Source organism: Zalophus californianus, chromosome 7 (genome assembly GCF_009762305.2).
Source record: "Zalophus californianus isolate mZalCal1 chromosome 7, mZalCal1.pri.v2, whole genome shotgun sequence".
Taxonomy (NCBI): Eukaryota; Metazoa; Chordata; class Mammalia; order Carnivora; family Otariidae; genus Zalophus; species Zalophus californianus.
Genome location: NC_045601.1, coordinates 93,441,454 through 93,453,061, shown reverse-complemented (window position 1 = coordinate 93,453,061; position 11,608 = coordinate 93,441,454). Strand labels below are relative to the sequence as shown.

General features: G+C 36.4%; 1 long non-coding RNA gene across 2 annotated transcripts; it reads right to left on the bottom strand.

Moving 5' to 3' along the window:
• Nucleotides 1–565: 565 nt before the first annotated feature.
• On the bottom strand, nucleotides 566–7,924 carry LOC113927588. Of its 2 annotated transcripts, none has more exons than XR_003521672.1 (3): nucleotides 7,493–7,924; nucleotides 2,498–2,555; nucleotides 566–748 (listed from the first exon to the last, which is right to left on the bottom strand). It is a non-coding gene; the product is annotated as an uncharacterized LOC113927588 (long non-coding RNA). The 2 variants fall into 2 exon arrangements; XR_003521673.1 differs by lacking the exon at nucleotides 7,493–7,924 and adding an exon at nucleotides 3,989–4,136.
• Between the last annotated feature and the right edge of the window lie 3,684 nt (nucleotides 7,925–11,608).

The window sequence follows — 11,608 nt, the reverse complement described above, 5'->3', positions numbered from 1 at the left end:
ATCCCTCTATGTCTGACCACCTAAAAAAAGCAACTGCCACCAAAGGCTCTGCTCGATTGATCTCCGAACAGAACCGAGAGCCTTTACTGCTGGAATGTAATAAGCAGTAAGTGCCGAGAGCTGACCTGGACTGGACAGAGGCCTTATTTCAACTGCACGCCCACAGAGCAGTGTTTGGTTCGTTAACCTCCTACCCCCTGTGTATCTTGTTTGTTGTGTGGCTTGTCCTGTGTTCTGCTCTGTGTGCCGGGTAAGAAACCCAAGTTAATCATGTGGTGAAATGTCACTGAGTTTGGAATCATGAACCTGCTTTGTAATTATGTTAACCTTGCTTTATGACTGAATGAAGCTGACATTGTGGAAAGACACAACTTGTGTGTGCCTTCATAGCGTGCTCGTGACAGGTCTATAAAATGAGATAGTGACTGAAAATTTCAGTTATTTTTACATTCTTACTCCTGCCTTTTGAATTTGTTGTTAAACATGATACTGAGCTGCTAAGAAATCAGACTAGTAGAAAGAAACATAGATATGCTCATATTTTAGGCACCTCTTTATTTTCAAATTTTACAGATATACGATAGGGTCTGATAGCCAAAGATCATGCTTGTACCAAAGTTGATATCAAGAGTGAAAGGTAGAACAAAAACATAGGTGAAAGACTGCTTCCTGGTGAAGGCCCCAGCTCCAACTATTGAAGGCTCCAGTGTCTTCTGCGGTGAATAAGATTGTCTTTCGAGGAAAGTACCTAGAACCAAACCAGAGGTACATGATTGAGAAAAGCTTTCTTGGGAAATTTCTCACGTACAATAAAAGGTTGTATTATGGCAATAATACTGCACCTACTTGCTGAGCAAATTCTGAACTGATCCCTGCAATGAAGAGGTGCAGAATAGGTACCAATGGAGCGGGTTTTCTGTTTTAGGGGTCCTTGGACTTTGGGCAAGAGAAGAGAGTGGCCAGGAAACAGTGACAACAGTGATGAGCAGGGAACGTATTTCATCATATCACTAAAAGGGAAGAGCTGGGGGCGTCTGGGTGGCTCAGTCGGTTAAGCGTCTGCCTTCAGCTCGGGCCATGATCTCAGGGTCCTGAGATCGAGCCCCACATCGGGCTCCCTGCTCAGCGGGGAACCTGCTTCTCCCTCTCCCTCTGCCTCTCCCCACCCCTGCTCTCACTTTCTCTGACAAATAAATAAATAAAATCTTAAAATAAATAAATAAATAAATAAATAAATAAATAAATAAATAAATGAAAGGGAAGAGCTGGGCTCTATGTATGGGGGATATAAACTGTCCCAAAGAATGGCATCTTGGAGTTCAGTGCATATATCTAGGGCTGAGCTGAGTGTTGGAGGCTTATGTCAGGATTCTGCGTATACTACCTATTTGTCTCTTTTGGTTGGGTGGCTTTTTAGACTCCTTAGTGAGAAGGACTATTGCTTTAGAAACAAATTATTTTAAGTTGGAAGCTGAAGTCGTATCTCTTTCTTTCTTTGATGAACATCTGACTATTTTCAAAGAAGTTCAATTTGATCCTAGTTTAGGAGGTAGAAGAAAGAGAAAGAGAAAGAAAGGCAGCGTTTTACTTAGAAGAGACACATCAGTAAGTTTTTGGAATGAGAAATACAGTCCCTAACTTAGGAAATGTCATTCTTTCAATAATCATATTTCAGCATTTCCTAGGTGTCAATACTTTGGTAGGTATTAGAGCTATAAAGATGAATAGGACATGTTTCTGCTCATTAGGAACTTACATCCTAATGGGGGATAGAGACAAATAAGCAAAAAATTGACCATACAGTATGTTCCATTTTCTGATGGATTTGCTGGAGGTACTCTGAGAGGAGAGGTATACCTAACCCATACCAGGGACAAAGGGGAAGGATCAGAAAATATTTTCAAAACAGTAGTAGCTGAGCTAAATTTAACCATCAAATGTATGTGCTCATGACTTTGTGTACAGGGCTATCTGTTGAGTTGTGACAATAAATATATCAGTAGCATTCAAAGATGAGTTAGCATTGGACCTTAAATGCAAACTAGGGAATTTTGGTTTGATAGAAATGGGAGATCATTTAAGTTTTTAAGCGAGGAGCAACAATATGGCAGAAACGCTTCTCAAGCTTTCAGTCAGTAGGACAATTAGGTGAAAGGGGATTGGAGGCAGGGAGGGAAGTGATGTCAACCATTTACATGTGAAGCAGCGGAGACCTGAATCTCGGGTGGTGGTTGTGGGGAAAACACAATTCGTCAGCATGTGAGTCTGCATTCTGAGTTTATTTCAAATGTTTTTCCCTCAAGAATGGGCATTTGATTGAAACTGGAGGAGAGAAGAAAGCCATAAATCAATCAACAAGACCACCCAACTGATAACTGGTTCGAAGACAGTGAAACTCTCTGAAGATGTAAATACAGGATTTGAAAGAGACATGCAAATAGATGAAATGGAGAAGGTCAAAGTTGGTTCCCAGATGCAGGTATCAGTGTCCACTTACATGCCCATTTATTTCTTTCACACGGCTCCTGTTGTTTTATCAGCATGATGAAAATGTTCTGAAAGAAAATGGGAACGACTAAATTTGTGAAAAGACTTGCACCAAGTAACATGAGTATGGCCAACAGAAATTTGTGAGTTAAAATAAAGTTTAATATACCTAGTAACTGGTATAGAAATGGGAGATCTACTATTATTTTAATACCAAATGATCTTTAGGGGAAAAAGATGTGTGCCATGTGGTAGTTAGAATGGTCCTAGTATGAGAAGGAAGCCAACTCAAAATAATTTATCATGATAAATATCATGGAGAAATAGAGGAAAGAAGTACTTAATGAGTGCTTATGATATTCCAGACATTGTGCTAGGTGCTTTATTAGAACAAAATATTTCTCAAATTAGAATGTGTATATATTGCATTTTATCATTTTAGTTGGAAAGTTTGATGGAATGATATTAGTTCCTCCTAAGAAGGTTATAGCATAAACAATTTTGAAAAACAGTTTGGATACAAAAAGTAAATGTTCAGATCCAATTAAAAACGTTCAGGCAAATGATTGTGAATGGCATATTCTTGATTACCTATACCTTCTACCTCTGTTTATATGTAGCTATATTTGTTGGCGCCTATGCTTTAGGGTCAGTCCGTATGAAGATGGCAAATTTTGATCTTCCCATTGGTAGAAGTTACTTTCTGACAGGACCATTGTCCTTCGGGATTCATTGCGTCAAATTCATCACTGCCACTAAAAAATTAACAAAGCAGGTAGCTTAAAGATCTCAGTTTGAACTAATCATCTCCATATATGAAGGGCAGCATGCAGTTTCACAAATATAAATGAAAGCCAATATTCTCCTTCTTTAAACTTTCTAATTTATCTGAGTTACCTTTTTTGAAGTATTCATGATTTGAGGCAAAAAAAAAATGAACTGAGTAAAAGCCTACTTAGAACAAAATAAATTACCCTTTGATATCCAGTGTAGCAACCTAGTATTTGAGAAAAACAGAACTTCACAAAAGCTTAATATATGCAGAATTTGACAAAGTGTGACCCATTTATTGAAGCAGAAAATGCACCACAGGTTTTTCAGTGTTTCTTTTTTTTCTTTCAAAAACAGATAAATCATATTTATCAGCAAAATAAAAGAACTGCTTCTAGACTTACTTATTTAGGAGAAAATTGGGAAAGAAATAGAGAGGGGGGAAAAAAAAACAAGAATTTTGTCTCAGGAAAATACTCCCCAAATAAAATGTGGTAGGTTTTAAAGATTTCATAGGAATGTCAGAATGGGGAGATAGTTAATGAATTTATGTAAAAAGATACTAATAGTTACTGTAGATTCTTTCAAGTCCTTCAGATACCATGAGGATATTGAACAGTTCATAGAAGCCACTTGTCCATGTTGCCGTTTTTCATAGGAAATTTCTGAGATTTTTGTCAGGATTTTAAATATACTGGAAAAAGGATATGAAACCTTTACTCTGACTTACGTATTCTCCTAAATATTCATCTCAGTGATAGCACTTTTCACATGTTTCCACAGGTACCAGTTTAATTATCTTTCCTCTGCATGCACCAGTTTAATTGTCAATTCCTTGAAAATGGGGAGTTCCGTCTTACACACCCTCACATAGTCAGTCCCCGGTACTGCATTTAACACAAAACGGCTGTATCAACAAATGTTTGTCAACTATAAGATTGAGGAATATATAATGGGAGTCCATGGATATTTCGTTATAAAAAAGAGTATATATTAACACGTAGATTGAGATACTTTTATATTAATCAAGCATCTAAAATAGACAAATATGACCACTAATTATGTTTAAATATTTCTCCTTCCAAAAAGAACTTACATAAAAGAAAATTCGTTTCATTCATATCACTTAACAATTTTATGAAATATGGAAAAAGCATGTAATTGTAATTAATATTTCTTTAACAAGTCCCATGTAGTGAATGTTATGTTGATAAGCTAGGAGAATGACTGAGAGATTTCACTTCTCAACCTTATTTTTAGATTTCTTGGACCATTTAGATTTTTTTTTTTTTAGATTGATACTTTAAGCCAAAGTCAGAAGTGGGACTACAGCTGAGTTTTCTAACAATGTGGATAAATTTTAAATGATACAGAAGGATTAAAAAAGTCTTTCAAAAAAAACCAAAAGGTCTTTCAAATGCACTTCCTTTATTCATTACAATTACTCCCAGTGGCGTGATGGAACAGATCATATGTGGCTAAAATGAGTTGAGTCCACAGTGCTGTGGATGAAATAAAAAAAAAAAAAATTGGAAATCCCTTTTGGGACCCTAGAAAAGCATTTCCAGTCTAAAGCCACAGGGCAGAAATGATCAATAATGGTGGTCATTTGGCTCATTCATTTCTTTTAATGAACACACTTGCAGCTCACTAAAAGCATTCTTATAGGACAGGGATGGATTTCAATTCTCTGGTGACTGACAGAAATAGAGCGTTTGATAAAACCTAGAGGGAGTAGCACTGCTCTCCACCATTTTTTCCTCCCCCTCATCTTCACAACATGGTCCTGTTTCACTCAGAAAAATATGTCATCTTGGTACAGACTGACAAGCAGTTGATCGGCAGCTATTAGTAAAATTCTCCCCATGATTCTTAATGCAGTTTATTTTAGGAAAGAATCCCAAAACTGTGGATTCATGTCAAATATGTAAAGTCTCAGGAATAAAGGCCTCAAGAAAAAATGGGCACTGAGCTGGTTTAATCATTTTATTAATATTCAGGAGAATCGTTTCCATTTCTGTAGTCACTGCCCTAGTTCAAGTAAGCATTAATTTGTATCTAATAAAGTGCCATTAGTACTGAGGATCCTTATAAATTGTTTTTGATAAATGAACAACATCTGGATTATTGCATCAGTCTCTTAACTTGTCTCACTTATTCAAGTTTCTTCCAATTATTACCTATTTTATATCTAACTGCCAGGAAGAAAAATCCTCTCTTGAATTTCCACCAATATTTAATTCCCTGCTTATGAAACTAGGGTTTGCTTATTCAAAACTCTTGTGCCTGAGATTAATTTTTTTTCCCCACTGATTTCCCGAGATCTTCATTTCTTCCTATTCAGTTAATCTCTTATGACCTCAGTGCATCCATATTCTTCAAAAAAGTGCATTTTAATTTTCTGGTGTCATAATCTCAAATATGTAAGTTTAAGAATTTCTAAAATAAATATACTAGCCTGTTGGCAAAGACTAGAAAGTCTCTGTGATTTCAGAAAATGCCCCTTTCTTGGATCTAAGTCATAGGTGACTTGGGCAAGGATGGAAAGCGCCGTGGGGGTGAAGGGGAAGTGATGATTTTCTGGGCCTTTTTCTTTGTTGCTTCCTTGTCTCCCTATTTATAATACCATATTGTCTGTACATGAGATGATGTTTTGATATTCAAAGGGGTGGTAACTATTTTCAGAGAAAATGAGCAGTTTAGTTACTAATCAAGAGTAAGTTTACTAAGTATATATTTTAACCTTTTAGATGGGGTTTTCTGAAGTTCAACTATTACAGTCGCATATCATATGGAATTGAATTATGTCCTGTCTTCATAAATCTTGTCCTCATATTTCATGTTTCATGAAGATAAACTTAGGTCAAAACTCTCTAAAGGCATTAGAGAAATGAGGAGACTTTCAAAAGTCTGGTTGTGTTGTGCGGACCTTAATGTGGATAAATATTAATTTTAGCAGACAAATTTCTGTGCCAGGCCTTGGAATTTTAATTGAATATTTTTTATCAGCAAGATTATTTAAATGCCTGGATTCATAGTTTCTATGTCACTAGGGAGTTATTTTTGAGAATAATATCATCTTTGTCTTTGTAACTCTGCAACATCAGTTACAACTTTGCACTTCATAGAATCCCAGAGAATCTGGGCGCACATCTGCCAATCAGCTCTGTCATAAAGTGTCAACTCTTATTATGAGAAAACAATTTCAACAACAATTTATGAGATCAAATGTAGAAGCAAGCTACTGAATTTACTTCTTCAATTGTTTTTCCTCTCTCATCCCGTGTTGGGAAATACATCTCCCATAAATACATTCTCCAATTTCTGCCAAATTATGTCCTTAACTGAGTGCCACACCTAAAATGGACTTTCTCATTTGCCCAAATCATTCTGCCCAGAATTGCCTTTTTAACATTTCCAAATGATGCTTTATTCATTTCACTTATGTTTTCCAGTGGCATCCCTACAAAATGAAAAACAATCTATTTTATACATTCAAGGACCTCCATGATATGATTGTTTTTTGCTTGCTGAGTTTTTCTCTATTAACCACCTCCTGAACACTGAATGCTACACATGACTCTGGAACATAATTTATGCTTATGCACTTGGCTTCCCATCTCCAGTTTGGCCACTTTCTCACTATCTTCTCCACTCCTGAAATGCTTTCCTCTTCTCAGCCTACTTCTACCAGGCCCCCTACCCTCTATGGACTTTCCTTGATTTCCCCAACCACAAATTCTCCTCATTCACAAAATGCATGTAGCACTTTCCATCTAATAGAGTGATTTAAAACTACAGGTGATTTTTCACTCAGTCTTTAGATATGGGCAATATCTGGAGATGTTTTTGGTTGTCACTACTGGGAAGGTGCTATTGGCATCTCCTGGGTGGAAGACAGGGATGCTGTTAAACATCTCACAATATGCAAGACAGCTCCCCACCACTAAGAATGATCTGACTCAAAATTTCAATAGTGCTGCTATTGAAAAAACCCTAATTTAATCCAATTTGATACCTCTGTCTCAATCCTGCCTATAATTTTACTTCAATAGGTATCTTTAGTCATCTGTATTAGGATATAAGCCTCTAGGGTAGCAGGACGACACCTTATGCAGAATTTTATTTCCTCAAAAGTCTAACACAAACTCTGGTATATACAGGCACTCAAAAATATTTTAAAATCTATGTAAAATGGATACCTGGAATAAGCATGCAAGAAGAAAATACTTACCAATCAAACTACATTAAATTCAATATATACTTTCTTTGAAGGCTTTGAAAATTCGTCTATCATTTGAGGATCTCTTATTCATGAAAATCAATTGGCATTATGCTAGTAAAGAGAGAACATGTGGGTCAGTATGTATTTGTTGTTGATAAGAGACGTATTATAAACTTCACTTGATTTTCATTGTAGATAAAAAATGAGGCTGAGGTTTTCAGGGCTAGTATACCTAGCCTTAATAGTTATCTTTATTTCTCCTATGGTAGATTTGTTGAGTTGTTGTTGTTATTGTTGTATGCTATGCCACAAACAATTAATCCTTGCTTCATGAAGGTTTCTCAGCTGCTAGGTAGTATGTGTTGGTTAAATCAGCTTCAATTTGTTTGTATTCCTCTAAGTGGAGCATCTAGCTGTTGGGCAAAATAAAACATTAAATTATATTGCCAACTTACTATAAATATTTGGAAATGATTGGTATTGGAATACATAAGCAGTTTTTTTAAGCTTCCTTATGAAATGAGCTGATGCATTTTGCTTACTAATGGAATATCTATGTTTACATCATGTCCAACAGTCTCTGATATGCGAAAAAATGAATGGAGGTGATGGTTCCCTGCTGTAAAGAACATGTTCAAGCAATATGCCTGCTATTCAAGGTCTTCCCATATCTGCCCCCTACTTACCTGTGTTTCTTTCACAAATATCCTGCTTCAGCTGAATCATTTCATTTATAATCTCTTGAATGTATCTCTTGCTTCCTTTAACTCTAAGGTTTGTTCTTCTTTTTTCCCTCAAGTTTTTAAATGATAGGATGCAGTTTCTCTTTTTAGTTCTCTTATGCCTCTCAACTGCTGGCCATTCTAAACCATCCATGTCACATGCCAGCTTCCCTAAAAAGAACCCCCTTATCTTCTAAATCATGCCTCTCCTTTAAAACATAGCATCTTATACAACTCAGTTGACTTTTACTGACATGTTGTCATTATATTTGTGCATTATTATTTTTCATTTTCCTTCAGATTGTAAAGTCCTAGCAGTAGGGACCATGATTTACAGACATCTTTGAATCATACTCAGCACCAGTATACTGTCCTGTACATCGTAATTGTTCATTATACAGTAGTTGAATAGATATTGAATGAATTTTGGTTTTGCTTTAGAAGTAGAAAATAGTGTGGCAGCCTGGCTATAAAGTATGAAATGAAATTTGTTTGTCCAATAAATAAATGTCAAGAATAAATGAAGGGAGGACTGTTATGGACATAATATCCAAAAGTGATGTGTGAATCTTGTTTGGATATTGATTTGAACAAACTAACTGTAAAGGAACACCTTTGACATAATTGCAGAGATGTGTAAATAGAATGGGTAATGGATGATATTAAGGATAGGTAGTATGAGAGGAGTATGTTCATTGTGTCAGAAATAGTTTTTTAAAAGTTAGAAATGCATACTGAGTTATTTACAAACAACATGTTTGATATTTGATTTAAAATATTCCAATAAGAAAGTACTAGGGATAATAAAAAACTTGGCAACAATTGGCAAAATATTGATAATCACTGAAGCAGAGTGAAAGCTACATAGTGTTCATTATATCACTCTAGTTCAGTGTAAGTTTAAATATTTCCACTGAAAGTTCATATAGAATTATAAAGTGCTATAGAAGAATCACCTTCCAGTCATTCTCGAAGCAGGAGAGTCATCTTTCAATCATTTCACATATTTGCTCTATGGGACTCCAGTGACTTGGATGAAATTTCATTATACAATGTTTAGCCCAACACTTAGGAGCCAAGTCACCACGTGAAAACATTGCATTAATTGCACAATGTCCTACCCCTTTGTCTGGTACGGAAGACTACTGAATGCTTAGTGAGTCAGTCTGGCTTTTTGCCCTTCTTTAAGGACCCTCTTTTTATTATTCATAACTGTCTGGCTTGAAGGAGATTAGTGTCAACCTAATAGCCAGCCACTGACCCCAAATGACTTACTCTCTTATCCCGAGAATGACCAACAGCCCTGTAAAAAGCAAAGAATAATTTTTTATCTTTGCTAGCTGAACTGCATCCACTAATCCTTAATGTCATGGAAGAGAAATGATATGAAGAAAATTTTTCTTTAATAGACATACCGGGATCAGGTAAGTTGATACAGAAGCTACGGACATTACCAAGTAGTAAATGCTAAAGAAAGATGGCAAAGACAGAACACAGATGAATTGGTGATTTGAAGACTAGACTTCCTATTGTCAAGTCTTTCGCTCATACTCATTCTTGTCTTTGTGTCTCTGTTGCCACTTTCCTAGACAGGCTCCTCTTACAACTCCTTCAGGTGAAGATCCAAAGCTGCCAACTTTGGTTATCTCCAAAAGCATGCCCCAAACCACCCCAAAAGCATAAAATCTAAGTTATAGTCTTGTGCTTGATAAAGAAACACAACTTCCAAAAACTCCTTTACCCTCCTAGCTTTCAATCACCATTATGCCCTTCTTTCTTTCTGTATTTTTAAAGCTTTTGTTTATTTATTTGAGAGACAGTGAGCAAAAGACAGGACACATGAGGAGGGGCAGAGGGAGAGGGAGAAGCAGACTCCCCGCTGAGCAGGGAGCCCGATGTGGGACTCGATCCCAGGACCCTGGGATCATGACCTGAGCCAAAGGCAGGTGCTCAACTGACTGAGCCACCCAGACGCCCCTGTGCCCTTCTTTCTATTGACAGCAGTGTACCTCCCTTTCCCTGTGGGTTACTTCAATGTCTTTCCTTGTGGTCTTTTTGCTTCTAATCTTTTCCTCTGCAACACACACTATCGGATGGTTCCAGATTAGGCTTCCTAAAATATGGCATTTATCATACCAATCTCATGTTCAAAACCTTGCAGTGGCTTACCATTGCCTGTTATATAAAAGTCCATTTTTGTTCACTCAGCATTCCAGGCCTCACCAATCTGTCTGGAGTTTACATTCTCAGTGTGACTTATTTTAAGCACTTGAAACCATAAATCAACAGAACTAATTGTAATTCCCTGAAAATACTCTATACTGTTGGATCTCCATTCTTTGGCTTATTAATGTTCTAATTACTTACAGCCTCTCTTTCCATACATTTCTGCTTGAGACCTTCCAATTCTTCTTTCATCATCCTGTAGCACTAAAGTCTTTCCTGTCTCTGTCAGAATCTGTCTCTTTCTCCCTAAGGTTCTACAGCTCTTCATGTACATCTTTCGTGGACTATTTCCTCTCACTGGTATTATAACCTGGTATGAGCTTCATTTCTCCAGTCATAAGCTTTTGAGAACACAACTTACTCATTTCACCTTTGTATCCCTAGTCTCTGGCACAGTGGTCTGTGCTTAGGATATGTTTAGTAAATATTGATTAAAGAGCTCGTAGAAGGAATACTAAAAATTCTATGCCAAGCTAGAAATCAAGGCAAAGCAGTGTTTTCACATGTTTAAACATTATGGTGTTTAAATTCTAATTATCAAATAAATTATCACCATTTACTTGAGGCTATCCCAGGCATAGGCTAAGTGCATCTTTGCATTGTCACATTTAATCCTCTCAGTTTAATAACTGTCTAGATGAGAAAATTGAGACCTGGAGAGATCGGGTAACTTATCTGTACATGGTCTATCTGATTCGAAAACAGGTCTGCTTGCAGTGAAACCTAGTCACTTTTCTCTTATTATGCCTGGGAAGCCCTAGGGTTTAGCAGATATAACCCAAGGGACACCTCGAGAGATTAAAAAAAAGACTCAAACAGAAGATAACTCCCTTTACCCATCCTTTACTTCAATAACAGGAGATTTTCTTTTGTTTTTTTTTTTTTTTTTTTTTTTGCAGTGACCTTTTTTTATTTTTTATTTTTATTCTGCAAGGTGGGACACTCACTTTCTTATTTTCATTATTTCCTTTATTACCTATTGTCTTATACACCCAAGGATTTCATATATTTAATTTGTTTGAAGGCATTTAAATATATAACCCTTCACATAATGTAACAAGTTGCATTTGCTTCCCCAGAGCAGGCGTGTCATCAGCCTATGTGACTATTTAAGCAATACCATCATATTCTAACATATATGTTCTAATCTACTTTTGTAATTGTTCTCAGAACCAAT